Source organism: Ursus americanus, chromosome 16 (genome assembly GCF_024610735.1).
Source record: "Ursus americanus isolate L20-20 chromosome 16, mUrsAme1.1.p, whole genome shotgun sequence".
Taxonomy (NCBI): Eukaryota; Metazoa; Chordata; class Mammalia; order Carnivora; family Ursidae; genus Ursus; species Ursus americanus.
In genome coordinates, this window is record NC_142142.1 from 44,014,616 (window position 1) to 44,042,485 (window position 27,870).

General features: G+C 49.4%; 1 protein-coding gene across 10 annotated transcripts in view; it reads right to left on the minus strand.

Annotated features, from left to right (window-relative positions):
• The window catches only part of PKNOX2 (PBX/knotted 1 homeobox 2), a 257,373-nt gene that overhangs the window by 197,698 nt on the left and 31,805 nt on the right, over nucleotides 1–27,870 (minus strand). For 2 of the 10 annotated variants that reach the window (XM_087868312.1, XM_087868314.1), the window contains exon 1: nucleotides 3,108–3,377. The exons of 7 other annotated variants lie outside the window; for them this stretch is intronic. The gene's annotated coding sequence lies outside the window, so the exon portion shown is untranslated. Of the gene's footprint in view, nucleotides 1–3,107; nucleotides 3,380–27,870 lie in introns of those variants that run through there. One more of the 10 variants, XM_087868317.1, reaches the window with a different exon arrangement.

Genomic DNA, 27,870 nt, shown 5'->3' on the forward strand with positions numbered 1-27,870 from the left:
GAGGTGCTCTAAAGTCCACGCCAATCCAACAACCATCTCCATCTCAGAGAAGGGTGTCCACCATGGCAGCCATCGCAAGGAGACCCTCTGAGCCTCCGGCCCCCATGGGAAGAGAGCCGCTCACTGGAGCAGGCCAGCCACAGGCCCTGGTGAGCAGGCCTCTCCAGATAGCACTTCGATTCATTACTTCCCAACTCGCCTCGGGGGCTGGTCCTGAATATTGTTTCATAAATAACTTAACAGGGCTCCAGCTTGTTTAACTGAGGTTAGGCAGATGTGCTCAGCGCAGGCTGATTAGGAGGGAATTTGGTTGTGCTGAATGGTTCTGGGATGGTGATTCTCTGCGGAGGGGTGGCTCTGTGGAGAAGGCAACCACTGGGCTGGTGAACCCACCTGGATCCCCAGATCACAGCGGGATGCTGAAAGAGCATTTGTTTCCAATTGTTCTTAGCCACTAATTTGGCTCCAGGGTATAACACCAATCTGAGAACAAACGGAGTAGGAAAACTGTTCCTTTCCTGAAGGAGGCCCGACAGCACCAGAAGCAAGGGAGAGCGGGGGAGGTTTCCTGAGTTCAGCGCACAGGCCCGAGGCCTCCGGAGCCGGGCTGGCCGCTTCCCTCTCCAGCCTGGAGTCACCTGGCTGCCCTGCCATCTGCCGTGCCTCACCTGCTCATTGCTCCTCCGAGGGGCCTCCAGCAGAGGACAGATGACTCTGATGACGGGGAGATAAAATGGGATCCCTTGCTAGCAGTAACTATCCAGAACAATCTCTCTCCTGAGCAGCTGACTGTCTCCACCTGGCACCTGCCAGCGAAAGAGCGGATGGGTGGCAGAGGCGGGCAGAGGCAACTGTCCCCAGGCACGGAGGAGACCAGGAAGGCCCTGTCGAGGCGGGACTTGCTCAGAGGGCCCTCTGTGGGGCTGCAGAAAGGTAGGCCGGGCCGCCCCTCAAGAGAAGACACAAAAGCATCTCTGTCTCTGGCAGAGTGAAGAGGCAGCACCCCCCAGGGGTAAAGGGGAAGGCAGAGCTGGTGAGCCAGGCCACGGCAGACGCTTTCTCAAGACGGATGTGCAAAATCCCCAGTAAACAAGAGGCCCCCTCTCATACTTAAATTGCCTTCTGGTGGCTTAAAATAACTGAATCAGAGAACTTTGCCTGTGACCCTCTTGAAAGCAAACTAGAAGATAAAATGCTTCTTTACCAAGCCTACTTTTCTATTCACAGCCTCCCGGCAGACAGGCCATCGTTTCTGGGACAAAAAAGCTTTCCTTACCAGCACGTGAGTAAGCTAGTCAGTAACTCATAAATCCAACATAGTATAAAAATACTGGAAAGAAAACCATTTTTAAAAATCTCTGAGCAGTCATGGTACTGGCACAAAAACAGACACATAGACCAATGGAACAGAATAGAGAGCCCAGAAATGGACCCTCAGCTCTTTGGGCAACTAATATTTGATAAAGCAGGAAAAAACATCCGGTGGGAAAAAGACAGTCTCTTCAATAAATGGTGCTGGGAAAATTGGACAGCTACATGCAAAAGAATGAAACTTGACCACTATCTCACACCATACACAAAAATAAACTCCAAATGGATGAAAGACCTCGATGTGAGACAGGAATCCATCAAAATTCTAGAGGAGAACATAGGCAGCAACCTCTACGACATCAGCCAAAGCAACCTTTTTCATGACACATCCCCAAAGGCAAGAGAAACAAAAGATAAAATGAATTTATGGGACTTCATCAAGATTAAAAGTTTCTGCACATCCAAGGAAACAGTCAGAAAAACTAAGAGGCAGCCCACGGAATGGGAGAATATATTTGCAAATGACACTACAGATAAAGGACTGGTATCCAAGATCTACAAAGAACTTCTCAAACTCAATACACGAGAAACAAATAAACAAATCAAAAAATGGGCAGAAGATATGAACAGACACTTTTCCAATGAAGACATACAAATGGCTAACAGACACATGAAAAAATGTTCAAAATCATTAGCCATCAAGGAAATTCAAATCAAAACCACACTGAGATACCACCTTACGCCAGTTAGAATGGCAAAAATAGACAAGGCAAGAAACAACAATTGTTGGAGAGGATGTGGAGAAAGGGGATCCCTCCTACATTGTTGGTGGGAATGCAAGTTGGTACAGCCACTCTGGAAAACCGTGTGGAGGTCCCTTAAAAAGTTAAAAATTGAGCTACCCTATGATCCAGCCATTGCACTACTGGGTGTTTACCCCAAAGATACAGACGTAGTGAAGAGAAGGGCCATATGCACCCCAATGTTCATAGCAGCAATGTCCACAATAGCTAAATCGTGGAAGGAGCCGAGATGCCCTGCAACAGATGACTGGATTAAGAAGTTGTGGTCCATATATACAATGGAATATTACTCAGCAATCAGAAAGAATGAGTTCTCAACATTTGCTACAACATGGACGGCACTGGAGGAGATAATGCTTAGTGAAATAAGTCAAGCAGAGAAAGACAACTATCATATGATTTCTCTCATCTATGGAACATAAGAACTAGAATGATCAGTAGGGGAAGAAAGGGATAAAGAAAGGGGGGGTAATCAGAAGGGGGAATGAAACATGAGAGACTATGGACTATGAGAAACAAACTGAGGGCTACAGAGGGGAGGGGGGTGGGGGAATGGGATAGACCGGTGATGAGTAGTAAGGAGGGCACGTATTGCATGGTGCACTGGGTGTTATACACAACTAATGAATCATCGAGCCTTACATCGAAAACCGGGGATGTACTGTATGGTGACTAACATAATATAATAAAAAATCATTATTAATAAAAAAAAAAAAAAATCTCTGAGCAGTCAAAGTACATGTCACAAAATCTTCCCACTAAAGTTTATGAACCTTACTCGGAAGGGAAACTCCCAGACCGTTACTTAGCGCTGCTTCAGACTGATTTTACACATGCTTCTAACAGGACCCGTTTTCTGGTATACTCAGGCCTCAGCTGATAGAAGCAATAAAAGGAGGTGCACGCAGGGGGTGGAGGGTCGAGCAAGGAGAGTGCGAAGGGGCAGCCTCGTGAATGAGCACCCCGGGTTTGGTCAAATTCAGGATCATTTACTTAGGAAAATCGGGAGGACGTCCGCTGCTGATGTTTAAAATATCCTTGGAGGAATTTAAGAAGCAAGACTTTTAGCTGTCTGGAAAATCCCAAATGAGTCCCCTTCGAGATGCTTCCAGGCTTCCTGTAAGTTGTGTTGAGCTTGTGCGGGAGCTGCCCGTGTTCGTTCCAGATTGGCTTGTTCAGTTGCTCAACAGGCATGACTGACTCCTGTGGATGCCGGGGCACAAAGCAAGATGAAGGCAGGGACATCGTTTGATACAACACATGCACACATGTGCACACACGCACATCAGGAGCACCTCTCACACAGTAGGTGCTCACTAGATGCACGTTGTACAGACGTTAGAAAAGGCACCTGGAAAGGGGAGGGGCAAGCGGGTCGGATTGTCCGGCAACCCAACCCCTAGCTACACACAGGAGAATCTTTGTGGGGAGGGGTTGTAGTCATTCAAGAGCCAATTAAAAATGCCATCGTACCAAAACTTTAACCCGCTCCACCAAGAAAAACACAAGGACAACCCAGAATCGGGCCTAAAAAAATGTGGACCAGATTCTCCAGCCCATCTCTGAGAATGTTGTCGCCCCTCTGTGGGCCTGGCTTGCCCAGTGACAAAATGAACAGTTTGGAGCCATCAGCGTCTGAGATGCTTCTAGCTCCGGAGTCAACAGGACCCTGGTTTTACTTAAGGATGGATCCACACTGCCAGCCTGATTTCTTTTCTTTTCACCAAAGTTTTGGAAGGCAGGATTTAGGTCTCTGCCCCAACGAAGGCCAAGGAGACAGTAAGCGACTCTGCATCCTCTCCCAGCCCCTTGGCTGGCCCTGTCATCATTTTGGGGACAGAAAGTCTTTATGAGACTCATAGGGATGGTGGGGGAGGGGTTAAGATTCGGGCAATCTGTCCTGAAGAATTCAGGTTAATAATTTATATGTGCATTAAAAAAAAGAAAAAACCCTTCTGAAACAAATTGCATACAAATTGTGTGACATTTGAAGGAAATTTGCCAATGTTGCTCAGTGAAGCACAATAAATATATGCAGCCCATAATAATAAGTTACTTAAACTCAGGGCACTAAATGATTTATTAATTGTCTTCTAATCCTTTCCAGCTCCAACTAAAACCAAGAGTGTGGCCATATTTCACATACCAGTTCATAATGCCTCCACCACCCAACAGCACGGCTGCTATTAGCTGTTCGGTCCCTTTTTCATTCAGGCCCCCCAACTCTGCAGAGGGGCTTGCAGCAGGGCCCACAGCTGAGGGTACTGCTGTTGTCAGCAAATGGATAGATGGGCCCCAAACACATCCCATCCTACTGCACTTCTCACATTAATGTCCCATAAAGCACGTTCATTTTGCCTCGAGCTCCCCACCTCTGGGTTCCCCTTCCTCTGGATTCCACGTCTCCCACCGCCATCAGTGCCACAGCACCCCTAGGTAGACATTAATCCTGGGAGAACAGACCATTGTCTCCTGGGATGTCCCAGCACCAGGCTCACAGCCCCAGAGTCCTCCCCAGCAGCAGATGGTGAGTCAAAGAGAATGAGAATGGAGATGGGAAATGGAACACAGAGACCTGCCCTTTCTCTAGGACACACTGACCCAGTGGGGAATGTAGGATCTCTGTTGTCGTGCCCACTTACTGGGCCTCTTCCTTGGCTCCAGACAGGGTTCTCTTCTCCCTGGAAGACTTCATGCTCAGGATGCTGCCCAGAGCTGCCTACAGACCCAACCCTATCTTGGGATTCATACCCTGTGTCTGGTAGGAGGGAACGCCAGCAAACTAGAAGTCTGTAGCTAGAAATATCGCCGGTGGATGGATGGAGAAATGGGGCAAGGTAGGGTCCCAGGAATTGAGTGACTGAGTTCAGAAGTGAAATGACTCTTCAGGCCACCTTGCTTCCCCCAAGATGCTTCTCTGCAGTCTTCCCATCTCATAACGATGTCACCTTCCACCAGTCACCCACAACTGGTGGGTCTCCTTGGATTCTGCCTCTGCCTTCTCTCTCATTCCCACGCCCAACCAAGGGGATTTCACTCTTAAAAAAACATTTCTCAGGGCACCTCAGTGGCTCAGTTAGTTAAGTGTCTGACTCTTAATTTCGGCTCAGGTTATGATCTTTGGGTCATGGGATTAAGCCTTGCATTGGGCTCTGAACTGAGTGTGGAGCCTGCTGCTTGGGATTCTCTCTCTCCCTCTCCCTCTGCCTCTCCCTCTGCTCAAGTATATGCATGTGCTCTCTCTCTCTCAAAAAGCAAAACAAAACAAAAAACAAAACAAAAAAAAACCCATTTCTCAAATCTATCCCTTTCCATCTCCACTATCACTGTATAATTCAGAGTCCAGGGATGCAAATCAGCAGCTCTTCCTAGATGTTTCGTGGGATTTGCACAGTGCTCCTGGTTTGCCTTTGTTTTGTTTTAGAAAGGTAATATGTGGGGTGCCTGGGTGGGTCAGATGGTTACACACCCATCTCTTGATTTCGGGTCAGGTCACGATCTCGGGGTCATGGGATTGAGCCCCGCGTCTGGCTCCATGCTCAGTGCAGAGTCTGCTTGAGATTCTCTCCCTCTGTCCCTCCCCCCACTCATGTGTTCTCTCTCTCTCTCTTTAAAACAAATAAATAAAATCTTTTTAAAAAAGGTAATATGTAACATGGTTCAAAAATTTAAAAAATTATATGAAATGTCTCCCTCCCATTCCTGTCCCCCACTTAGCCAAGCAAACACAAATACAGATTCTTGTTTCCCCCCTTTTATGCACACTTTTCTGCACCTTGGTGGATTTTTTTCTTTTTACACTTAATATATTTTTGGAGATCTTTCCATATCAGTACAAAGACAGAGTCTTCATTCCTCTTTTTATTTTTATTTATTTTATTTCATTTTTTAAAAGTAAGCTCTACTCCCAATGTGGGGCTTGAACTCCCGACCCCAAGATCAAGAGTCACATGCTCTACCAACTGAGCCAGCCAAGCACCCCTTTCCTTCCTCCTTTTAAATGTGCAGTATTCCATTGTCAGAATATTCCATAATTGAACTAATTTAAGTAACTCCAACTGATGGACATTTGGGTTCTTTCCAATCTTTTGTTATTACAAATAATGTTGCAGAGAATAAACTTTCATGGATGTTATTTCACATATGTACAAGTATATCTTTAGGATCAATTCCCTAATATAAAATTGCTGGGGCAAAAGGCATATGATGATAATTTTGATAGATATTGCCAAATTGCCCTTTAAGAGGGTTGTACGGATTTACACTGTAAGACAGTCTGTTTCCCTAGAACTTTGCCAATACAGTGTGATAACAAACTTTTTGGATTTTTGCCCATTTAAAAGATGAATGACTAATGCTATCTCAGGATAGTTTTAATTTGCATTTCTTTTTACATGTAAGATCGAACATCCTTTCATATGTTAAGAGCCATTTGTATTTTCTTTTCTGTGAATAGTCTGTTCAAATTCTTTGCCCATTTTTTCTATTGGGTTGTATTTTGTTGTTGATTTTATGAACTCTTTGTATATTAGGGAGAATAGCCCTGTGATGTGAGTTGCAATTTCTTTCCCCAGTTTGTCATTTGTCTCTTGACTTTGTTTAAAATACTTTGCCTATGCTTTTTAAAATTTTTAATTTGAATTCCAACAGGTCTGGAGCATTCACAATCCCATTGGCCACAGCCTCCGTCACTCCCCACAGTTTTACAAATGACTTAGTTTACTAATTTTAATTGCCTACACGTTGGTGTGATGCATGGGACTACTACCACCATTGTATGACCCGGAGGAAAGCTATTCTGAAAACAGAGCTGATATCCAGAGGATGGCAGAGAAAGAACCTGAGTGCTTGTTGATATCACTGAGCCACTGAATTTTTCCAACCCTAGAGCCCTCCTGCTTCTGGGCTTCATAATATGTAAGAAAAAGAATTTCTTACTGTTTAAGCCACCTTGGGTTGGATTTGCTGCTACTGGCAGCCAAAGGCTTTCTAACTGAAACACATCTTGAATGCGCTTGTGAAAGTCTGGTCCCTTCCAATCCATCCCCACTGGTGCTGAGGCCAAGTTCCAGAATATAAATCTGACAACACCACTCCCCCATTTCAATACATTCCATAGCTCCCCATCACCTGAAAACTATAATCCAAGAGCCTTGGCACTCAGTCTGTCCCTGCCCACCCCTCTCTCCTTGCTCTTGCTGTCTCACACTTCCATGATGTGGCGCACCCTGTCCCCACTCCGTGGAGGGCCCTTTTCCTCCTTCTCCTGTCTCGTTCCCAGGACGGTCTGTTCCACCATCACCTCCTCCAAGCAAATTTCAGACCAAGTCCCCATCCCTACCCCATCACTGCTAAGCACCATCCAGTACTTTCCTCTATTGTTGCATTAACCTCATTGTCTATACAGCATTTTTACATGCCTGAGTCCCCACCCTGCTGACTTCTTTAGAGTTTCTTGAAGGCAGGGGCAATATCTTGCTCATTTCTGCAGCCCCAATACCTAGCTTGAGACCCAGTGTGAGGTGCGTGTGCAACCAGTGTTTGCAAACCTGAATGGAGCTCCCCACACTCATCTCATGTGTTCCCACAGATGCCCCCTCAGATGTTTCCCAGCCCAAGTCCTCAGAACCAATACCCTTTCTACCCACGTCCATCTTCACAGAGAAGTTAGAAGAAACATCCCATCCAAATAAGCCTGCTCTAAGAAGGGAAGCGGATGACCTATTAAATCACCAGATCCAACAGTGCCATTTGCCCGAACATGGGCTCCATGCCAGCGTCCCCGATGCTGTTGCAAATGGCCTACCGCAACAGAAAGCCAGGGTTAGGAGCTGGGTTCCCAGCCACTTAGCCAGCTGTGTGAACTCAGAGAAATGACTTCAGCGCTCTGGGCCTCAGCCTTCTTATTAGAGTAAAAGGGATGAGCAGACTGTTGTGAAGAGTATAATTGTCAGTAAATGACAGTCATGTTATTTCCACCCTCAGAGCTGAATCAGCCCCAGATAAATGAGGCAAAGTCCACGTAGAGCACACTCCAAACACTTCCCCAGGGCAGGCCTCCTTCCTCGGTCAGACACCAATATGGTGGGCATGCAGCAGAAACAGACTGATGGGAACAACAGGGAAAGGAGGGAGCCGGCAGCCCCTGGCGCTTCCTGAGCACCAGCCTGTGCTACCCGAGGCAGACCCGTCACTGGCACCCGCGTCACCTATTGCCACGCACGTGTGTCGCAGCAGCCCCGCGCGGGAGTGTTTTCAGTCCTCTTCTGGAGAGGAGCAAAGTGAGGCTTATAGAGGTTAAACAGCTTGCCCAGTAGGGCCACGTCATGAGCCCAGTGAAGTGGGGGAGTGCAGTCTCAGCTCAGCTCTGTCTGGCTCTCACCCCTGAGTGCTTTTTCCTGCCTCGTGTTATAGCCAGACCGTATGGAATGAAGCTGACCCACACATCTAGGGCTTGTGTGCCTGCTGATAAAACTGGAGGAGGTGACCAGGGAGGGGAGAGGAAAGAGGGAGGTCCAGGGGTGAGGGAAAGGGGGGAAATGGGAGAGGGAAGACAGAAGCTCCTAGAAAAGGTTTCTCTCATATCCCCAGCATGCCTCTGTGTATGTGTGTATGAGTGTGCGTGTGTGTGAGTGTGTGGGGTTTGACAGTGTGAGCTTGTGTGCACAGCTGTGTGCGTATATGCATGTGCGTGTGACTGTGTGTGTGCACATGCGTGTGACTGTGTTATGTGTGCGCACGGCTCTGTGTGTGCCTGTGTCTATGTGTGACCGCGTGCGTGACAATCTATGGCTCTGCATGCGTGCATGCGTGCACGTTCGTGGGTAACTATGCGTGTATGTTGAGGAGGGGAGGAGGACCTCTTGCACACACAGGCCTCTCACCTACTTCCATATGCTCACGCGCTGGCCGTGGCAAGCCTAAACATGCCCCATGTGAACTCTGAATGCGGTCAGCAGTGGGAGACTTCACCTATTAACTGTCGCAGGCAGTTCCAACCAGCCATGTGACATCAACGTTCCTGGTGCTGTTATTAGCCCATGACTGACCTGGCAAGGCTGCCCAAGGGACAGCAGAGGGGAGGAGGGAAGGAGGTGGTGCCTTCGCCAATTCAGTCAGGCTTCCCTGGACAGACCTTCCCAAATCCAGACACATCCCAGCCCCTCTAGTCAAAGAGAGAACTCTGGCCAGGCACTTCAGCTTATGTGTCTCTCAGTTTTCAGAGCCGTTCAGAGCGCAGGGGAGACACACACACACACCTTCCCGGACCAGCAATCAATGGCAGCCGCCTGGGCCTCTGGCGGTGGAAGGGGCCTGAAGGAGAGGAAGCAGGCTTGGCTCCCAGCCAACCTTCTCAGGCCCCCTCAGCACCCATCCGGATTCACCCTCCACCAGGGCTGCTCTGAGTTTCTCTCTCTCCTCCCTCTTGTTCCATCTGGTGCTGTCTGTGGTTAAGAGGAACAGGGCCTACCATGGGGTCACAGTGGCCTGTCAGGAAGAGGTAGAATCGAAACCGCAGCTCAGCTCCCAGGCCCTGCCTAATCCCCCTGGCTACCTGCCACTCCAAAGTCCTCTGAGCTCTGCCGGATGACAGCCACCGTAAAGGATTTTCTCCCAAAGCAGGACAAAAGAAGACTCTTAGGGAGTCAAAAAAAATCTTATGGCGCCTGGACCCAATACAAATTCTTACCCTTTCCCTGGACTCAGGGAGAAAAAACCCATATCCCTATACTTACTTAACATAAAAACATCTCAGCAGCTGGGGGAGCCCTCATTCTCTGCATTCCCTAAAACTTGTGAGCCCCCAGCGTCCCCGAACATAGCTAACCGATTCAAGTTAGCAGCAAAGACTAACTGGAAAGCCCCTTCTTTTACCATTCACTTGCTTCTTTGTAAAACAAGACGCAGAAACCATTCCGGGCATGGAATGTGACTGCCTAGGCCTGGGGAGAAAGAAGACACACACACACACACACACACACACACACACACACACACACACTGTATATTATAATAATTATCCGGTCTTCCTGTGGTCCTGTGGTGTCTTCAAAGATCCTTTCACCTTCATCCTCTGGATTTCATGAATTACAAGGCACTGGAAAACAGAAGTTTACATCCTGCTTTTCTAGCCGAAAGAACTTGGGCAAGTTATGTCCATTTTACAGCTGAGACAAGGGAGGCCCAGAGGGACCCAGGGAACCGAACCGCACATCACACAGAGTGATGTGTCCACAAGGGCCTAACTCATGGTCCACAGCTCTCTGTGCTGCCCCCTAGCTTTTCTTGTACTCATTCTAGCCTTGATTAGAAAACCAATTACTCCTGCACTCACTCCCAAGCCCCGTCCTCCTGGTGGGAGAAAAACAGTCTCCTAGTAGCAAGCTGATATTTGGACGATCCGAGGGCCTCCCAACTGCTCCGGAAGACACGGCCTTCCCCTTCCAGGACTTAGCAACGCTGCCAAAACAAGAGGAGAAAGCTTCCAACAAAAGTTTGTTTTCACGGAGATTTTATTTCCTTCGCTGAAGCTCTCCCGCCACAGATTTCTCTTTGTTGGAACTTGCATTCAGAAGTCACCAGATACACAGCCCCTGACCCTTTGAGCCCTCCGGGGATCTCACGCCTTTATCTCCCCTCCCAGGCCGGCAGGCTGCCTGCTCCCCCACTCCCCCGCTCAAAAGGCCCTTTGAGCCACTCTGGAGAGAGATGGAGGCTCTTAGAGCGGACAGAGGCTTCACCGGGATGAGCCCTCCACATCAAAGGGCGAGGGACGGGGGGAGGGGGGGGCCCTGCGTGCACGTGTCTCTGAGTACTGGCAAGGGGATGACGATGTCTAACCACATCCCTGAGTCCCTCAGGAGGAGGCTGCGTTCCACGATGGTGAGGCTGTGAACTGAGGCTCAGACAGCAGGATGCGGATGTCCCAGGCCGTCCCCAGGGCTTGGCTCAGCTTGCACAGACGCAGGGCCAGCCCAGGCACAGCTCGGAAGGGGATAACGTCTGTCTTAAATGGACAAGCCTTTCCTTTTTGCCCTTCTCAGGATCAGCTGCCCTCCCAGGCCCACAATTCAGAGATTTTACTTTGGCTGTCTCTCTTAGCCAGGAAGAAAGGAGCTCACGACATTAATCTATGCTTCGTGGACAATTCTCCTGGGGTGTGGATTGCAGAGGGAGAGAGAGAGCGAGACGGAGAGCAAAAGAGAATCCAAAGAGTAAGTGCTTAGCTCTGAGGGATAGATTGTTAATGGCAGAATTACAGGTTCAAGAGGCAGGGGGGGATTTGGAGGTGGCGGTGAGGCGAGGCCCCAGATAGAGTCCAGCTGGCCTCAAAGCCTCCCTTCAGGAGATGGGTCCTGACATGTGCTGTCACGCGCATGGACATTAGGGTCAGACAGAACTCGGGTTTGATTCTCAGCCCTACAACTTGCTAACTTTGTGATATTGGGCAACGTAATCTCTTTGGGTGTCATTTCCATCCTCTGTTCAAATGGGGATGATACCATGTCAGGGACAGTATGAGGAATAGACAACAGACCCAAAGGGCCAGGCCAGGTGTGTGGTACCCAGGAGGAGCTTGGCTCCCCCTCTGGGCCTGAGGTCAAGCTGGCACCACTGGCATTTCTCTTTGGGTTTCCACACAAATGGTTTGGGTTTTCCTCTGTATACACCATCTCACCCTTGCCCTAGACTGTATGTAGCTAGATGGCAGGATTTTTAATGTTTACGTTTTTAAGGGTCTATGTGAACTTTGGTCATGAGGAGACAATAAAGACAACTGACTAAACATTTTTCAAAACTACCATCTCATTTGTTTCTCACATGGTCTTATTACCATTTAATAAATGAAGGAATTGCGAGTCAGGGATATGAAGTGATTTTTCCAAAGACACCCAACAGGTGAGCAAGAAAGGTAAGATGAGGTCAAGCCTCGTCATGTCTAACACAGGCATGTCCAAAGAAATGCCACCCTGAAGAGGGCAGAGAGGAGTGGCAGGTATGAAGAAACTCGGGGCTCATACACAAAGGGAGGCCACAAAGCATCATAACTTTTTGAAGATGGGGGATTCTAAATAAACCGTGAGAGCCTGGATTTGAAAGCCCAAAGCTTGAAGGCAGTTCAGAGGGACGCCTGTGGGGCAGGGTGGCAGAGTAAAGAGGACAATCTCACAGGATTTCTGTGGCAGCTCAGGAGTTCAGGGAAAGCTGTCCTACTCTAGTAGGACACGTTTGACATGAAGATCTGCAGAAGGCAGCCCTGGGCCAGACCAGGCTGCGACCAGACGGAATGCATAGTAGAAACAGCATCTGTAGAAGTCTACTTGCCAAGTCAGCGTGAGTGCTGAGGCCAGACCCTTAATGACCCACCTACCCACAAAGTGCATGCCCAAGTGCTCCATCACACAGTAATGAACAAGGGAGGGGGGAGGAACTAGGGGAGGGCATTGGTCCCGTCCTAACTATAGAACCAACCAAGGGGCCCTTCAGCTTGAGAGCGGGCCCCACAGATCATGTTTCCTCTCCATGCGCACCTTCCATTAGCCCAGGAAAACAGAGAGTTGGGCTGTGACCTTCCTTCTCTCTCCCTTCTCTCTCCACCCTGTTCAGTGGGGTGCTCTGATGACACTAAGCTCTGACAGGCCCTTTACAAGCACCCTCCTCTCCTTCTGACCAGCATCAACCTGCCAGGGCCAAGTCAGGTGCAAACACACCTGCCCTAGAAGGCTGACTCCTGGACATTCCATCCGGAGGACTACAGGATCTCAAATTCATAATTACCAGCTCCAGAAAGAACGGTAGCCCCCTGCCTCCTTGGGCACACACAAGACTGATGACGTGTTTCTGGACTGCAAAGGAACTCCTGCAAAGGGAAGATGAGGAATCCCTCCTGAGTCCAGGGAAGCCACTAGCCAAACCGTGAAGCAATTGCAGACAGTCTCCTTTTGCTCTCAGATGTACTTAATCAACATGAAAAGGATTGCAAGGGCTGGAGCTCCTACAGGTAGAACTAACGGAGAAGAATAACGTTCATAAATCATTTAGCATGCAGTCCAAACAGAGGTGTTATCTTTTTTTTCTTAAAGGAAAAGGCAATGCCAAGGAAATAGAGCTGTGCAGGAAACCAAATACACTGGGACTTGTCCCCCAATGTAGTTGTCCCCAAGTGGAGCTAGGCAGCCCTTTCACATAATTTTCAACCACAGTCTGACCTTCAGTAACTGATTTTCCAACGTGGGTCCCTCCCCCATCCTGAGAGCTCAGACCAGCAAGGGGGTCAGCACTGTGGACAGACAGCTGATAAAAACAGCTGCACCCCCACCTACCACTGCAGCCCCAGCCCAGAGATGGACTGTCTCTCCTCCGCAGCTGACTCCACCCTGCGGCAGCTGGGCCTGAGCTGGGAGCTCCAGGAGGAGGGGAAGTCAGGCTCACAAGACCCAGGCTACATTTTTTCAGGCCTCAGCTCAAATGTCACCTCCTCAGAGGGCCCTCCCTAGTCTAGCCACCCTGCCGGGTGATGCCCATATCCTGGCTACTCTCTACAGTCTTCACCTACTTTATTTTCCTTTCAGAGCAGTTACTACTACTTTGCATTATAGGAGATAGATGTTTATTATGTCTGTCCTCTACCAGGATGTAAACTTCGCGAAGGCAGAAAAAGTATGTTTTGTTGACCGTCGAATCTCTGGCACCTAGAAAAGTACCTGACACATACTAGGTACTCAGTGAATATTTGTTGAATGCATAGATGGATGGATGGATGGACAGATAAGTAAGTAAGTAAGTGAAGTAAGTAAGTTCCTTCCCCACTCACCCAGGAAACATTCCAGAAGGAGAAACCCTTGTCAACTCCAAAGGAGGAAGATGGCAGTCAAGAGCTAGGGCTCTGTTGCTGATTTCTGATTCTGTCATTTTGACTCAGAGTCAACTATTCCTGCTCATCAGCCTTGCCTTCCCCACCTGTAGAATGGGTATCACTCCACTGCCAGAAAGATAGTGAGGGAGGAATCAGAGAGAACTAACATTTATTGATTTCTCTTACAATTGCCTTGTACCATGTGAGGCAACTGACTGATGAACATGGCTTCATTTAATCCTCACATTTAATCCTGTGAGATTGATACTATTACCTCCATTTTAGAGATAAGAAAATGGAGTCTCAGAAATATAAAGTAAGGGGCACCTGGGTGGCACAGCGGTTAAGCATCTGCCTTCGGCTCAGGGCGTGATCCCGGCGTTTTAGGATCGAGCCCCACATCAGGCTCCTCCGCTATGCGCCTGCTTCTTCCTCTCCCACTCCCCCTGCTTGTGTTCCTTCCCTCGCTGGCTGTCTCTATCTCTGTCAAATAAATAAACAAAATCTTAAAAAAAAAAAAAAAGAAATATAAAGTAATTCACTTAAACTTGCACACCCAGGAAGTAATACAAAGGAGATTTCAACCGGGCCAGCAGATCCCAAAGCCACCTCCACGTAACATGGTGGCATCACAGTGCGTTGTTTATCCTTTTACACGTGGATTAGGGGCATCGTCCTGGAGGAAAATCCATGAACTCTGCGCTTTTCCAGAAGCAGAAGAGGGGACAGAAGTTAGGGTGACATCTCGTCCCATGTGCCCTGACACTTCCCAGACTTCCACACGGAAGATGCCCTATGCTGGGAGATCCCTCAGTCTCAGGTGGCCTGGAACAGTTGGTCACCTTCAGTGAGAGGCAGCCACAGCTACAGACCCTGAACACTCGGCCAGCGAGCACAGGATTTCCTCAGAAAAAGCACCTTGTCCACATGTTCCACTAGCAGCAATGCGAGCTCCCCGCTGTGTCTACGCCACATGGCTGTACGCTCCCCCACATGGCACCTGCGCCTCATTCGCCACACACAGGCTGGAGCCCACATTGGCACAAAGGGAGAGGCAGGGACCTGTGAGGTGTCATGGCCCTCCTTTGCCCTGAATGCACTTTGGCCTCGGAACAAGAACAGCGTGGGCTCCTTCCCTAAAGGACTGCAACCACCAGGACGAGATGACCTCCTGCAAGCAAAGAGGGCAGATTCTTGGGATTCCAGTCAGGGAGGCTGGACAGAAAGAGCAGAATGCAGGACTGCCAATAAGTGGCCAAGAAGTAACATAGCGCCCATGGGAGGAACCCTCCCAGATTCCCAGATCAAAGGCACAGATTCGGATAGAAAGGCCTCCTCTGTGGGCTCTCTTTCTGTACAAGAAGCCATCTCTCTATTCTCCAGCCAGGCTGTGGCAGAGCCTCTCCCACTTGTCTTCATTCTCCTGCCTCCAGAGGGAAGATCCATCTAGGGTCCATCCTCCCAGCCCCCACCTCCACCACCTTGCTTCATGTCCAGTGGGGGCCAACCTCCATCCTGAACCACCTCGACTCTGGGGACGGGCCAATTGATTCTTCTCCTGGGGCCAGGGCTAGAATAAGAGCAATCATAGCCTAGAACATCAGTGGAGACCAAGTGGAGATGAGAGTGGGGGTAAAGGGTAAGGTATGGGGGTTGCGTAGGACACACTCCCTCCCACCTTCAAGCTTTCTACTTTCAGGGCCTTTGTAGAGGGTCCCTTTGTTCATTGGTTCATTCATAACCGAGGTGGCTCTGCCTTGCATCTTGCAGCCCAGAGCTGTGGGTTGTCCTCTTGTTCTCCTCTCCCATCCTCCAGCCCCACTCCGCTTGCTCCTGTGCTGTGGGCATGTTGCTTCATAAATGTCTTCAAACTTTCCATCTGGGTGTTTTCAGTGTCCTGGCTCTGTGCCTAATGTCCTTCCTCTCTTCCTCAACATGCTGTATCTGTAACCTCCCTTTCCTTTTCTCCTGCCTTAAAAGCAGAGCCCCCTCTTCCTTCCCTAGGCTCTTCCCACCTGGGCTCTGACCCTCCATCCCATGGTGCCCATCCACTGGGAGGCGTATTCATGTATCTTCAGTCTCTCCATCTGCTTAGGTTGCCCTCCTTGACCTGAAAGCACACAAACTCTCCCCAGACCCTTAGGCACAACAGTGCAGTAGAAAGCACTCCCCAGAAGCACTCCACATGACACTTACTGGCCCTGCATCCTCCAGAGACTCAGTATCATCATCTGTAAAGTGGCTGTAATAGCCCCTGCCTGACTCCCTTAAATATGGTGAAGAGGAGCAAGATAATGGACTTGAAGTATTTCTTAAATTGTAATATGAATGGAAGAATTATTTAACCTTTAAATTATTGTTTTAACCCTCTGGAATGATATCCTTCTCATCTTTCTCTTTCCTTTCACTATCAAACCTTTGAAAGAGCAGTGTGTGCTCACAACTGTCACTTCCTCTTCTCTCCTGATCCCCTGCAACCTGGCTGTTGACCCACAACTCCAGAGACTGCGCTTGAGACAGCCGAGAGGGCTCCTGGCCCCGTGTGCAATGGCCATTTCTCAGGCACGGCCCTCCTCAACTCAGAGTATGACACTTGTCCCTTCTCCCTCCCTCAAACCAACTCATCTTCTTCTCTTAACTGTTTTTGTTAATGATATCACTTCTCTTCCAAATCTGTAGAATCGCCAAGCTGTAGAAATCTTGGAATTCTTGGTGATTTTTCCCTCACCACCACCCCAACCCTGTCTCCCCCAACTTTGACTTCAACCCCTCAACTAAGCCAGACCCAGCACATCCCCTCATGGGCAGTTTCAGTCCTACTGGTCCAACTCCCACATAATCTCCCACGTTCACTTCCTCCTTACCTATTACCAACACGTGTCTTAATTCCTTCACTACTTGTCATTCCCAATTATAGTAGTCTCCCAACTTACTCCTCTCTGCTCTGATCTATGTTACATATTAGTGTCAGCAAGACCCTCCTATAAGGCAAAGTCTTCTCTTTTTATTCCTTATATCAAAACCTGTAGGGATGCCTGGGTGACTCAGTCAGTTAAGCATCTGACTCTTGAAATCAGCTAGGTCATGGTATTGGGGTCATGAGATAGGGCCCCATGTCGGGTTCTGTGCTCAGCACCAAGTCTGCTTGTCCCTCTTCCTCCCCCCCTCTGCTCTTCACGCCCCTCCCCACTCTCTCTCTCTCTCTCTCTCTCTCTCTCACACACACACACACACACACACACACACACACACACACACATTCTCTCTCAAATAAATTAAATAAATACAATTTTTAAAACAAAACAAAAAAACAACCCTGCAATGGCTCCTTGCAGCCTATAGAATAAAGTGCAAATCCCTAAGCCTGACACAGAAAGCCTCCACACACAGGGCTCTAACCTCTTTCCAGCCTTAATTTACAATCTACTTTGGTGCTGACTCTACGGGTTTAATAAATTAGAGTATTTCTTGTTCCCTGACTATGCGCCATACTTACCTACCTCAGGGCCTTTGCATACCCTATTTATTTATTGAAATGCCTCTCTTCTACGACTGCCCATTAGAACCCTACTCCTGCTTCAAGTCCAGCTCAATAGCCATCTGTTCATGAAGTATTTCCTGGCAACCTCAAGAAGAAATACATTTCCTAATTCAATTCACAGTATATCATGATACTTATCATCTTCTGTTAGACCTGTTCATTACTGAATGCCATTTAGCATACTTTTAAATCCATAGTAGTCATGCAATAAATATTTGCTGAATAAAAAAAAATGAATGACTAAATTAAGTCTCTCCAGTGGTTTCCAATCCAAGGACCTCATGTAGGATTTGCTTGATGGTTGCTGGCCACCAGCTTATCTCCCGCTCCATCCAAGAGTCCTGTGGCAAAGCCAGGTTGATGGTCAGCCACGCCCCATGCACATGTGCTCCCACCACTTCCTCACCTCCCGTGTACTCCTCACCCCTCTCCAATCTTCCACCCTCACCTGCACCCTCAGGTGCCAATGGCTCTCACACCAACAGTCAGTGAACACTTTCTAGTCCTTCTCTTGCTAGATTTGCCATTGTTGTTTCACCTGACTCTGTGCCCTCACTGTCCATCACAAAGCCTTCTAACCTCTGGTTTGGTGATGCCACCCTTTCCAGATTCATCTAACTCCCCTTCTTCTCTATAGCTCATCTGTGGTTTTTCTATCACTATCTCTTAAATGTTGTATTCCTTGGGATTCCGTTTTTGCCCACTCTTCTCCCTCTGCATCCTCTCCCTGGGTGATCTCATTCACTTTCTGGCTTTGACCACCATCCATGGGCTAATCTCTATCTCCAGCCATGTCCTCTAGTGTATACATTCAGTGTCCTCACAGACATCTCCAGCGAAGGATCCCATACATATTGGAATTCTGTGTGTTGGAAGGAAGGAAGGGAGGAAGGGAAGGAAGAAGGAAGGAAGGAAGGAAGGAAGGAAGGAAGGAAGGAAGGAAGGAAGGAAGAAAGGAAGGGAGGGAGGAAGGAAGCGGAGGGAGGAAGGGGAAATAATAAACCCACCCCCCAGAAGACCTATTCTTCTTTTGGTTTTCCTGGCATAGTTGCTAGAACCCCCATCCACCCAGTACATAAGGTGAAAACCTAGAAGTCTCCATGGAAATCACCCTTTGGAAGTACCCTTCCAGAGTTCTCAACTCGGCCCCCTCCCCTCCAGCCACAGCACGACTGCTTCTGTCCAGCATTCATCACTGCTTGCCTAGAGGACTGCAGTAGGTTTCCCACTAGTCTTATCCACATTAATCCAGCCTTCTCAGTCCTGCCAACATGTTCTTTCTAAAACGCGAATCTCTCCAAGGCACTCGCCAGTCTAAAATCCGTTAATACCAACAATAGCTACAATTTATTGAGCATTCTCTTTGTTCCAAGACTGCTTTTATGTTGATTAACTCACTCAGTCCTCCCAATGAGGGAAGTACTATTTTTACACCCTTTTTACAGATTAAGAAATTGAGGCACTGCGAGATGAAGTCATTCACCCAAATTCACACAGGCAGCGAGCGGCAGGGCGCCTGGCTCCAGAGCCTGCTTCTTGGCTCCTGTTTCCTTGGCCTCTTCGAGGGCTCCCCAATGGCTCTATGAAAACTCTAAGCTCCTCAGATGACCTAGAAGGCTCTCCACGACCTGGCCATTCCTGGTCCTCTACTCACCTCCTGCTACTCCATGGACCCTGCCTTCTGCTCCAGAAATCCTGAACCGCGTACTTTGCAAACACACAGCACGCTGGTTCATGCACGCATGTCTTTGTGCAAGATGATCTCTTGCTTAACACTCTCCTCCCCAACATTGGGCCACATTTTGGACTATTTTCTACTCAAGCCAGATTAGATGTCACAAAAGGTGGTTTCTTCCAACTGCTGGGACAACCTGAGCTGTGTCCCAATACAGTGCCCCCACTGCCCCCTGCCCTTGAGAGTTTCCTTCTCAGTTCCCCTCTAGACTGTAGACTCCTCAAGGGCGGGAACTTGGTCTTATTTGTCTCTGCACCTGCAGAGTCCAGCACAGTGCCTGGAACACAGCAGTTGCACCATAAATGTTTGCTGAGCGGAACTGAACTTGCCCAGAGTACTCCAGCCCACCCCAACCAAGGCCCTGGCCCCAGTCATTCTAGAGCTCCTCAGTGCACAGCCATCTCTTTCTTCCCAGAATTCCCTCAGTGCGTAGAATCTGTGCCACTCACTTATTAATTAATTAATCCTGTCCCTTCTTGTGACCTCCCCTGCATGGTGATCTTCATTATTATTTAAATCTTGTATTGTTACTTTTCTTCCCGTGAACCACTTCCCCAATTAGAGATTAAATTCCTTGAGGCTGGAAGTTAGAGGCTAGCTTTCGCTTGTATTCTGATATTCCTAAATGGCTTATACATCTTAAGTGCCCAATAAATGTATGTTCATTTAATGTAGTGCAATCTAGGGGCGCTGAGATGGGGCTGCAGCACCCATGTTTGGGGTAGAGCATGCAATGGGAGAAAAGAGAAGAGATCCTAACGTTAAAGTAGGGGCTGTTTGGGGAGGCAAAATATTTAGGACTCAAGGGAGCATCACCTAGTCTCTGCTCATTGCACCTCCCCCACCCCCCACCACAAGCCAGAGACTCACCTGCTGGCTTTGAAATGAATTTGTACTTGGATGTAATAAAATATAGAATTAAAATTCTGGATTCAGAAACAAAGGGTCACAAAGTATGCATATATCACTCCCTGCCCTCCCGCAGGAAGCCTCCAGACTAGCTTGCTGGACACCAAAGCCCATTTTGCATTAATTTGTCCCTCAGTGGATCCTAGGAACCACTGGAGCGCCCGCAGGCCACACAGTGGAAGAGACACAGCCCACCTAGAGTCTGGGGTTCACGCATGCCTTTCACAAGGGCTCTCCCAGTCCTCTCGGGAAGCAACCCTGTGCCCAACACGCTTTCATTAACATTGGAAAGTATCCAGCTCTACCAGCCTTATTATGTGTCAGGCAGAATGGATACAAAAATAAGTGGCAAGAATCCAGACCTCCAAAGTATCCATGATTAGAACATGCATTGAGGGGGGGCACCTGGGGGGTCAGTTCGTTGAGCGCCTGACTCTTGGTTTCAGCTCAGGTCATGATCTCAGGGTTGTGGGATCAAGCCCCACGTTGGTCTCTGCACTCAGCATGAAGTCTGCTTGTCCCTCTCCCTCTGCTCCTCTCCCGTTCCCACTCCCTATCTCTCAAAAAAAACAAAAACACAAACAAAAACAACATGCATTGAGGATCTATCTTTTACTTCACTCCCTCTTTCTAGGAGTAACACATAATGAACATGTTCGAGCATAGACTTTGTATCAGGCATTATTTATTACTGAGTCCAGGGAATATGGTAGCACCCTGGACAAGCTCTGTCCTTCCAAGAATTAACAGCCATTGTGTGCAAGGCACCATGAGCACTCAAAGAGAGACCAGACACAGTCCCCATCCCAGTTTGTGGCCTAGTTTTGGAGACAGGTTCTTTACGTACAAGGCGTGGAGTGTTTGTGTTTATTCTATACAATAGCCAATCACACCAGAGAGCCTAGACTGAGCACAGGTGGACCTCTAAGCTCAGAGCAGAAGAGGCTCTAGAAACGAGGTAGCTTCAGCCACACCTGGAGGAGTCGGGGAGAACATCACAAATGGAGAAAAGTTGTTGGGGAAGTGCAAAAAAGAACAGTGAGACCCAAGGAGGTTCACCGGAAGGCAAGCCTCACAGTGTTGCATAGGGCTCCCTCTGGCCGGAAGTGGGGTTAATTCACAATATAAATGGGGCAATGAATGCCTTAAAGCATATAAATTTGGAGTAGAGGTCTAGAAACAGGGTTGTCAACCGTCTGGGGAACTTTCACTGATTACACTGGGAAATTCCCAGGCAAACTGGGATGGGTTGGTCACCCTATGACTGGACCACAGGCCATCAACTTTTTACTTAGCAAGCACGGCCCTGATAAATCCATTAGCCCCTTGCTGCTCACAGTGTGGCCCACAGACCAGCAGCATCAATACCACCTGGGGAGCCTGTTAAAAATGCAGACTCTCAGTCCCCCTCAAACCTACTGATTTAGAATCTGCATTTTAACAAGATGCCCAGGAGACTCGTTTATACATTAATGTTTGAAAAACTATGGCTTTAGTGGCCCTTTCTTTGGAGATCCAACTGCCAGCCTCGCTGACTGCATCCTGGGGACCAAAACCAGCCCCAGCCCCCATGGCTGCTTAGTCCACCCACCAACATGCTATGAACTAAACTTCCTCTTCTGGGAAAGGAGTGGCTTTGCTTCTTCCCCTGTCCACCTGATCACAAGAATTCTTTCCCGCTCCAGTGTCTCTACGATTCAAACTGTGAAAATGAGATTTACTCTCCAGGGTCTGAACTTTCTCCGTGTCAACCTCCAATTCATGGATCTCCAGTAAAAGGCAGTTCCAGGAGCCTCAAGCAAAGGGCAGCATGGATTTTTTTCTTCTTTCCTGAACCTATGACCCACACTGTGGGCAGAGGAACCCCAGTGGGTAGTCCTTCTCCCTGCTTGGATGGCGAAGATGACACATGGGCTTGGGGAACTGAAGCTTTGGGAAAAGGGGCTGACACAAGATTACGCTGGAGATGACACAGAAATTCTGGAGTCCTGAGTTTCATTCATTGCTTCAGGAAATAGGAACACACATGGGACACACACCCCAGTCAGCCTCACGATAAGCTAAATCAAACAGTTTGCTGACCCAAGTCATGCAAGTCTCTAGGCATTTTGCTAGTTAGCTAATGAAAGACCACCCCACCCAGAGCTAGGCCAGGCTTGTGTGTGCTCAAAAAAAACCCTCAAAGGAGGGCATTTGGGTTTGTAGTTTAAAACTTAGGCTTCTCTCAGTGGTTATGAGGGGAAGGATATCCTCAGCTGGGGGAGAGAGAAAACCAAGGCCTTGCCATCCTATCCCCATGGAACATTTTACAGGCTCTGGCCTTCTGGCCTCTCCTGTCTCTTGGTTTCACTGAAGGGCCAAGGAAGCAGGGGCCTCACGCTACCTGTGTTGGCAGCACCCTGGCTGGATACTGGTCTGATGGCCTGACAGACAAGATAAATATTTAGAAGCCAGACTCCAGGTCCGAGCCCTGGACCCTCTACCTTTGAGCTAGAGCTGGGAGTTTTCTGGGCAGTGTGTCCAGAAGGCCTAGAGTCATGGTTACCAGTTCCCAGAGCCTTGCAGATAAGACTTGAAATGAAGAGCTCGTAAGGAAAAACTTACCACTGTGAAATTCCATTACCAGGGCCATATATTTAGGGATTACAAATATTTTACCTCATAATGAAAGGTTTTGACAACTTTAAAAACACCTGGCAGCTGCGGGGTGGGGGGGGGGGAAGGTGAGAGAGCAGTGAGTGCATTTGCCCATCTCTAAAAAGAAAAAAAAAAGGAATTTGTTTCAATAATATCATCAAAGGAAGCGTTAATGAAACAACCCACTCTCTGGGGATGGAAGTGGGTTGAGGGTATCTAACCAAGAGGACTCACTCCCCGCCAACAACAGCCCCTCTCCAGAGCCCCAGGAGCCCTATTTTGTTTTCCTTTCCCTGTGCACTTCAGAAGGCGCACACTGAAGAGTAAGGAAGGAGGGCCCTGGAGGGTGCCCCCACCCCCACCCCAGGAGTGGCTGAGTGCTCTGTCTGCCTGGGCAGTTTGGTGAGTATAGCCCCAGACCTCCCCTTTGGAGTGGTGGGGTGGGGGGCAAGAAGCAGGGAGCTTCAAGCCCACTCAGCCCCTGAGCAAGGACTTCTCCCCACGGTGCACCTGCACAATGCCCAGGACTCTTCGGGGACAGACACTCTTCCGCGTGGCATTGCATGTCCTTCATCCACGGGGGACATGAGGCTGGAGCGGAGAGGTGAGGAGCAGAGAAACGGGGTCCAGAGCCCAGCGGCTAACCTCCCCCACTCCCCGTTGGCATTTAACATTTCCCCAGGACCCAGAGAGATCAGGCCTAATGCCCCTTGAGGGAGTGGGGGCGGGAAGTGTCACAGCTGCAGCCTGGCAGGCCCCTGGCCCCCAGCATGTCTGGGGTGAGATGGGGGGCTCTCTCGGGGATGCCATTCAGGCCCTGTCTTTTGGGGGAAAAAAGCCAAAGAAAAACATGTATTTATAACATGAACTTCCCTCCTCTCCTTCCCCTCAGCTAACTGATTAATTAAATGAATACAAAGGCCGTCTTGTTGGGAGCCCCAGCCGCAGGGACCCTCTGTGTTTTCTTTAAGCCGGCCTAGCAAACAGGAAACAAAAGGCTTAATTCTGTCTGGTTTCATGAAGGGGGCTGTATGTCACAGCCAGAGGCTGGGGCTCCGCCAGACCCCACGGAGCAGCCACAAGGCAGCTCGCGACCCCCAGTCTCCCAGCCCAGCCCACCACCCGCCAAACACATACTCTTCCCCAATCCGGAGCTAAAACCAAGCTAGCCTACCTCTTGGGGGAAATGCCTACACGGCAGGAGAGAAACTAAAAGGGAGCCAGCCATGCCCAAGAGAAAGCTGTGGAAGAAAACCTTCAAGGGAGGAATTTCATCTATTGGGCCGCTAACAACGGGAGAGAGGGAAGGCGGCTAAGTCTGGGGCTTTCCTGATGCAGAAGATGAAAAATAACCATTTTTCCAGCTGTCATCCTTCCTCTTCCAGTGAATCTCCCAGATATTCTTTAGCTTGGCAGCCACACAGGTACCACACTCCCTCACCACACGTGGAGACCACGGCTCCCTCACCACACAGGTACCATACTCCCTCACCACATGTGGAGACCACGGCTCCCTCACCACACGTGGAGACCATGGCTCAGAGAGGGACCGAGTAGGCAAATCACACCGCACCACAGACGCCTGCTCAAGTGACCCTGACCCGGATCCTTGCACTGTCTCTCCAAGACTTGGTCCTGTCTTCCAGACATTTCCTTAATTTTCTGGGAGTCTCAAGAACTTTGTATGGAATCAGGGTTTGTGGGGGAGTGGGGAGACCAGGAGAGACTTTTTTTTTTTTTCCCCGCAGTATCTGAGAAGGATTTTAGCTCCAAAGGGGTAGGGAGGTTTGTTCTTAAGAGTTCATCAGGCCAGGGGCGCCTGGGTGCCGCAGAGGTTAAGCGTCTGCCTTCGGCTCAGGGCGTGATCCCAGCGTTATGGGATCGAGCCCCACATCAGGCTCTTCCACTATGAGCCTGCTTCTTCCTCTCCCACTCCCCCTGCTTGTGTTCCCTCTCTCGCTGGCTGTCTCTATCTCTGTCGAATAAATAAATAAAATCTTTAAAAAAAAGAGTTCATCAGGCCAAAGGAAGTGCCCCCCACAGGCCTCCCCCCTTCCCAAACCTAAGTGGGAAGTGACAAAGAAGACCCCACCTCCTCATGTAACAGGGACATGAGAAAGTCCCAATCTGGGTTTACCCCCAACCTAATCTCTCAGCTCAGAAAGTGCTCATGGAAACCAAGACTCGGAGAGGCCAGAGAGAAGGAGACAGAATGAGGATTGATGGCATACAGGTGACCCCAGGCTGACTCTAGGCCAGTGGTCTGAAGTATGTGAGCCTCGTCGGGCCCTCTGCTTCAGAGACCCCAATGCACTCAGCAAAGCCTCACTGAGTCCCCTGATGTGCAGCATCCAAAGCTCTAGCGGGGCACGCCTCCCTCTGGAAGAGAGAGCAAGAACACAAGTGCCTGCCTGGCCAGACATTCATTCAGTTGCTCAACCGTTACCTCTCAAGGGCACTGGGGACACAGCGACCAATCCAGACACTGTTCTTGACCTCCTGGAGCACCTCTGATGGGCAAGTCAGATATTAAACTCTAATCACACAAATAAATATGTGACTGCCAACTGTGACAGCCTTGACGAAGGACAACACAGGCTATGAGAGATGGCTCTGGCTTCAGGGTAGAGAAGAGGGGAGGCACGAGGGGAAACAGAAAGCCTGCTGGAGATCCCGCTGTGGGCCACATAAGCAATGGCAGAGGTCTGGGCCAACGGCACGGCACCAGGACTGGGGAGAAGAGGTCGGGCTGAGACTTACCTTACACAATAGATGGAATTGACAGGACATATGATTGGACTATGTGGCAAAGAGGAAAAGGTCAAAGTCAAGGATGATCCTGGTTTTTCGATGAGCAACTTGGTGAATCCACTGCTGTTTGGTGAGATGGGGCAGATGGGGGAAGCAGAGACTAAGTGGACAGGGGAAAACATGGAGTTGGTCCAGTCCTTTCTGTTCCCCCCTCTGCCACCAACCCTTGGAAGAGCATCTCTGCTCATTCCTTTGCCTTATTTCCTCATGTGACTAATGACTGTGACAGTGGAGAATGGAACTCCTTGGCAGTGCGACCCCGTGGCCGTGCCTCAGTTGCTCTCTGGGAGACAGTGAGACCAGAAGCCAGAATCTGACGTTGTGTCCTGCATGGCAATACAAGGCAGTGCGTGCCTCATACACAGCCCGAAGTGGCCATGTCCCTATTTTATAGATGGGAGACTGAGCCACAGGACGTAAGTCACCGGCCTGAGATCTCCCAGTCATGGGTGCTGGAACAGGGCTGAACGTTAGGCAGCCCAGGGTTCCCTCTATGAGTGGAAGTTAATTCTGTCTTATCTAGCACATAGGAGTAGCAAGGAGAGGAGATCTTAAAAAGCCAAGGAACCCCAAATCAGTGATGTGGGACAGTGAAATACACCACACTGTTTTCTTGCAATAACTGATTTAACTTGCTGATTTGGTGTCTCTTGGATGGATAATAAATTCTATTTGTACTGAATGAGTGTGTGGGGGTGGCAGGGGCACCTGGACCCGAGTGAAGGTGAGAACAAAAGAATGTTCTGCGATGAGAAGGGAGTACCCAGACAAAGGTGGGAGCAGCCCGCATTCCACCAACACACTTCAGCCTCTTTAGAGTGGACTAGAAGCCTGGGAGCGTTGCTTGGAAATGCATGGGTGAGTCATGAAGGCCAAAGGAGCTAGGCTGGGCAGCTGAGCAGACAGCCCAGGGCATGGGGTGGGGATGGGGACTTTGACAACCACCAAGGAGAAGGAGAAAGAAAGGACAGAGAGGGAGGAGGAGGAGAAGAGACATTGAGGGAGTAGGACCTGCAATGGAACGAAAGGGAGGGAAGGAGGGTCAGCAATGGTGTGTGTGGGGTGGGGGGGTGGGGGGTGTCTGTGTCTGAGGAGCCCAGAGGTCAGATCTATAGGATTAGGACTAAAGGTCATCTGAGAGCCAGCCCCTGTTAGAGGTCAAAGGAACTCAAAGGAGGTAAAGATGAGATGGACCTTCACTGACGAATTTGCTCAACAGTGAAGCCCGTCCCCCAAATTCACCTGTACTCAAGGAAAATTTACCTGGGCGCTAAAATTACCAGCCTCCTAAGGGCAAGGCCGAGTGCCCTGAAGTGGAGCACAAAGTAGGTTTTGAAGGGAAGAATGGCTCCTCCCTGCCACCCCTCCTCCACCATTCTTACCCCTTAGGTGCCGCCAAACAACGAGGGAACCCAAGGTTGAAAGGGCTGGTGGATGGGGTGTGGTGTCATATGCTCCCCATCTCCACCTTTGCCTTTCTGGACTATCTATCAAAAAAGCTGATGGGAGGGGCGCCTGGGTGGCACAGCGGTTAAGCGTCTGCCTTCGGCTCAGGGCATGATCCCGGCGTTGTGGGATCGAGCCCCACATCAGGCTCCTCCGCTATGAGCCTGCTTCTTCCTCTCCCACTCCCCCTGCTTGTGTTCCCTCTCTCGCTGGTTGTCTCTCTCTGTCAAATAAATAAATAAAATCTTTAAAAACAAAACAAAACAAAACAAAAAAGCTGATGGGAGCAAACAGGATTCCAGATACCGCATTCTTGATCCTCCTTGGAGAGAACACTGCTATAGAAATTATGCTGGCACATTTGACCTCTTCCATACGAGGACTCCACTCTGGGCCCCTGACACAATCATCTCTCTGCTTATCTCTTTCCTGGCCAGTAGTGTGAGAGCCACCGCGAGCTCCAAGAAGATGGGCACCAAGGCCTAAGCCTGACCATGGGGCTGGCAGACACAGACAGGAAAGCTCAGTCTCTCCCAAACTTCTCCCCACACAAGGGCCTGTCTTTGAGGTCCAAACAAAGAACAAGCTACCTCCTAGAGAGCCTTCCACTGGTCCTGCAAGGCCAAGGAATAGGCTGCTAACATGCTTTGTAGGGAGGTAACAGCCAGATTTCCCAAGGGTTTCCAATCAGCAACCCACGGCTGTGGTGTGGCCCAGGGAGATGGCTGTGTGAGACTGTGTGCAGGGCAGCATGGAGTGAGAGTGAGGATGACCCACCCCGAGATCACCATGACCCGTTTCCAGCTCAGTGCACAGGCAG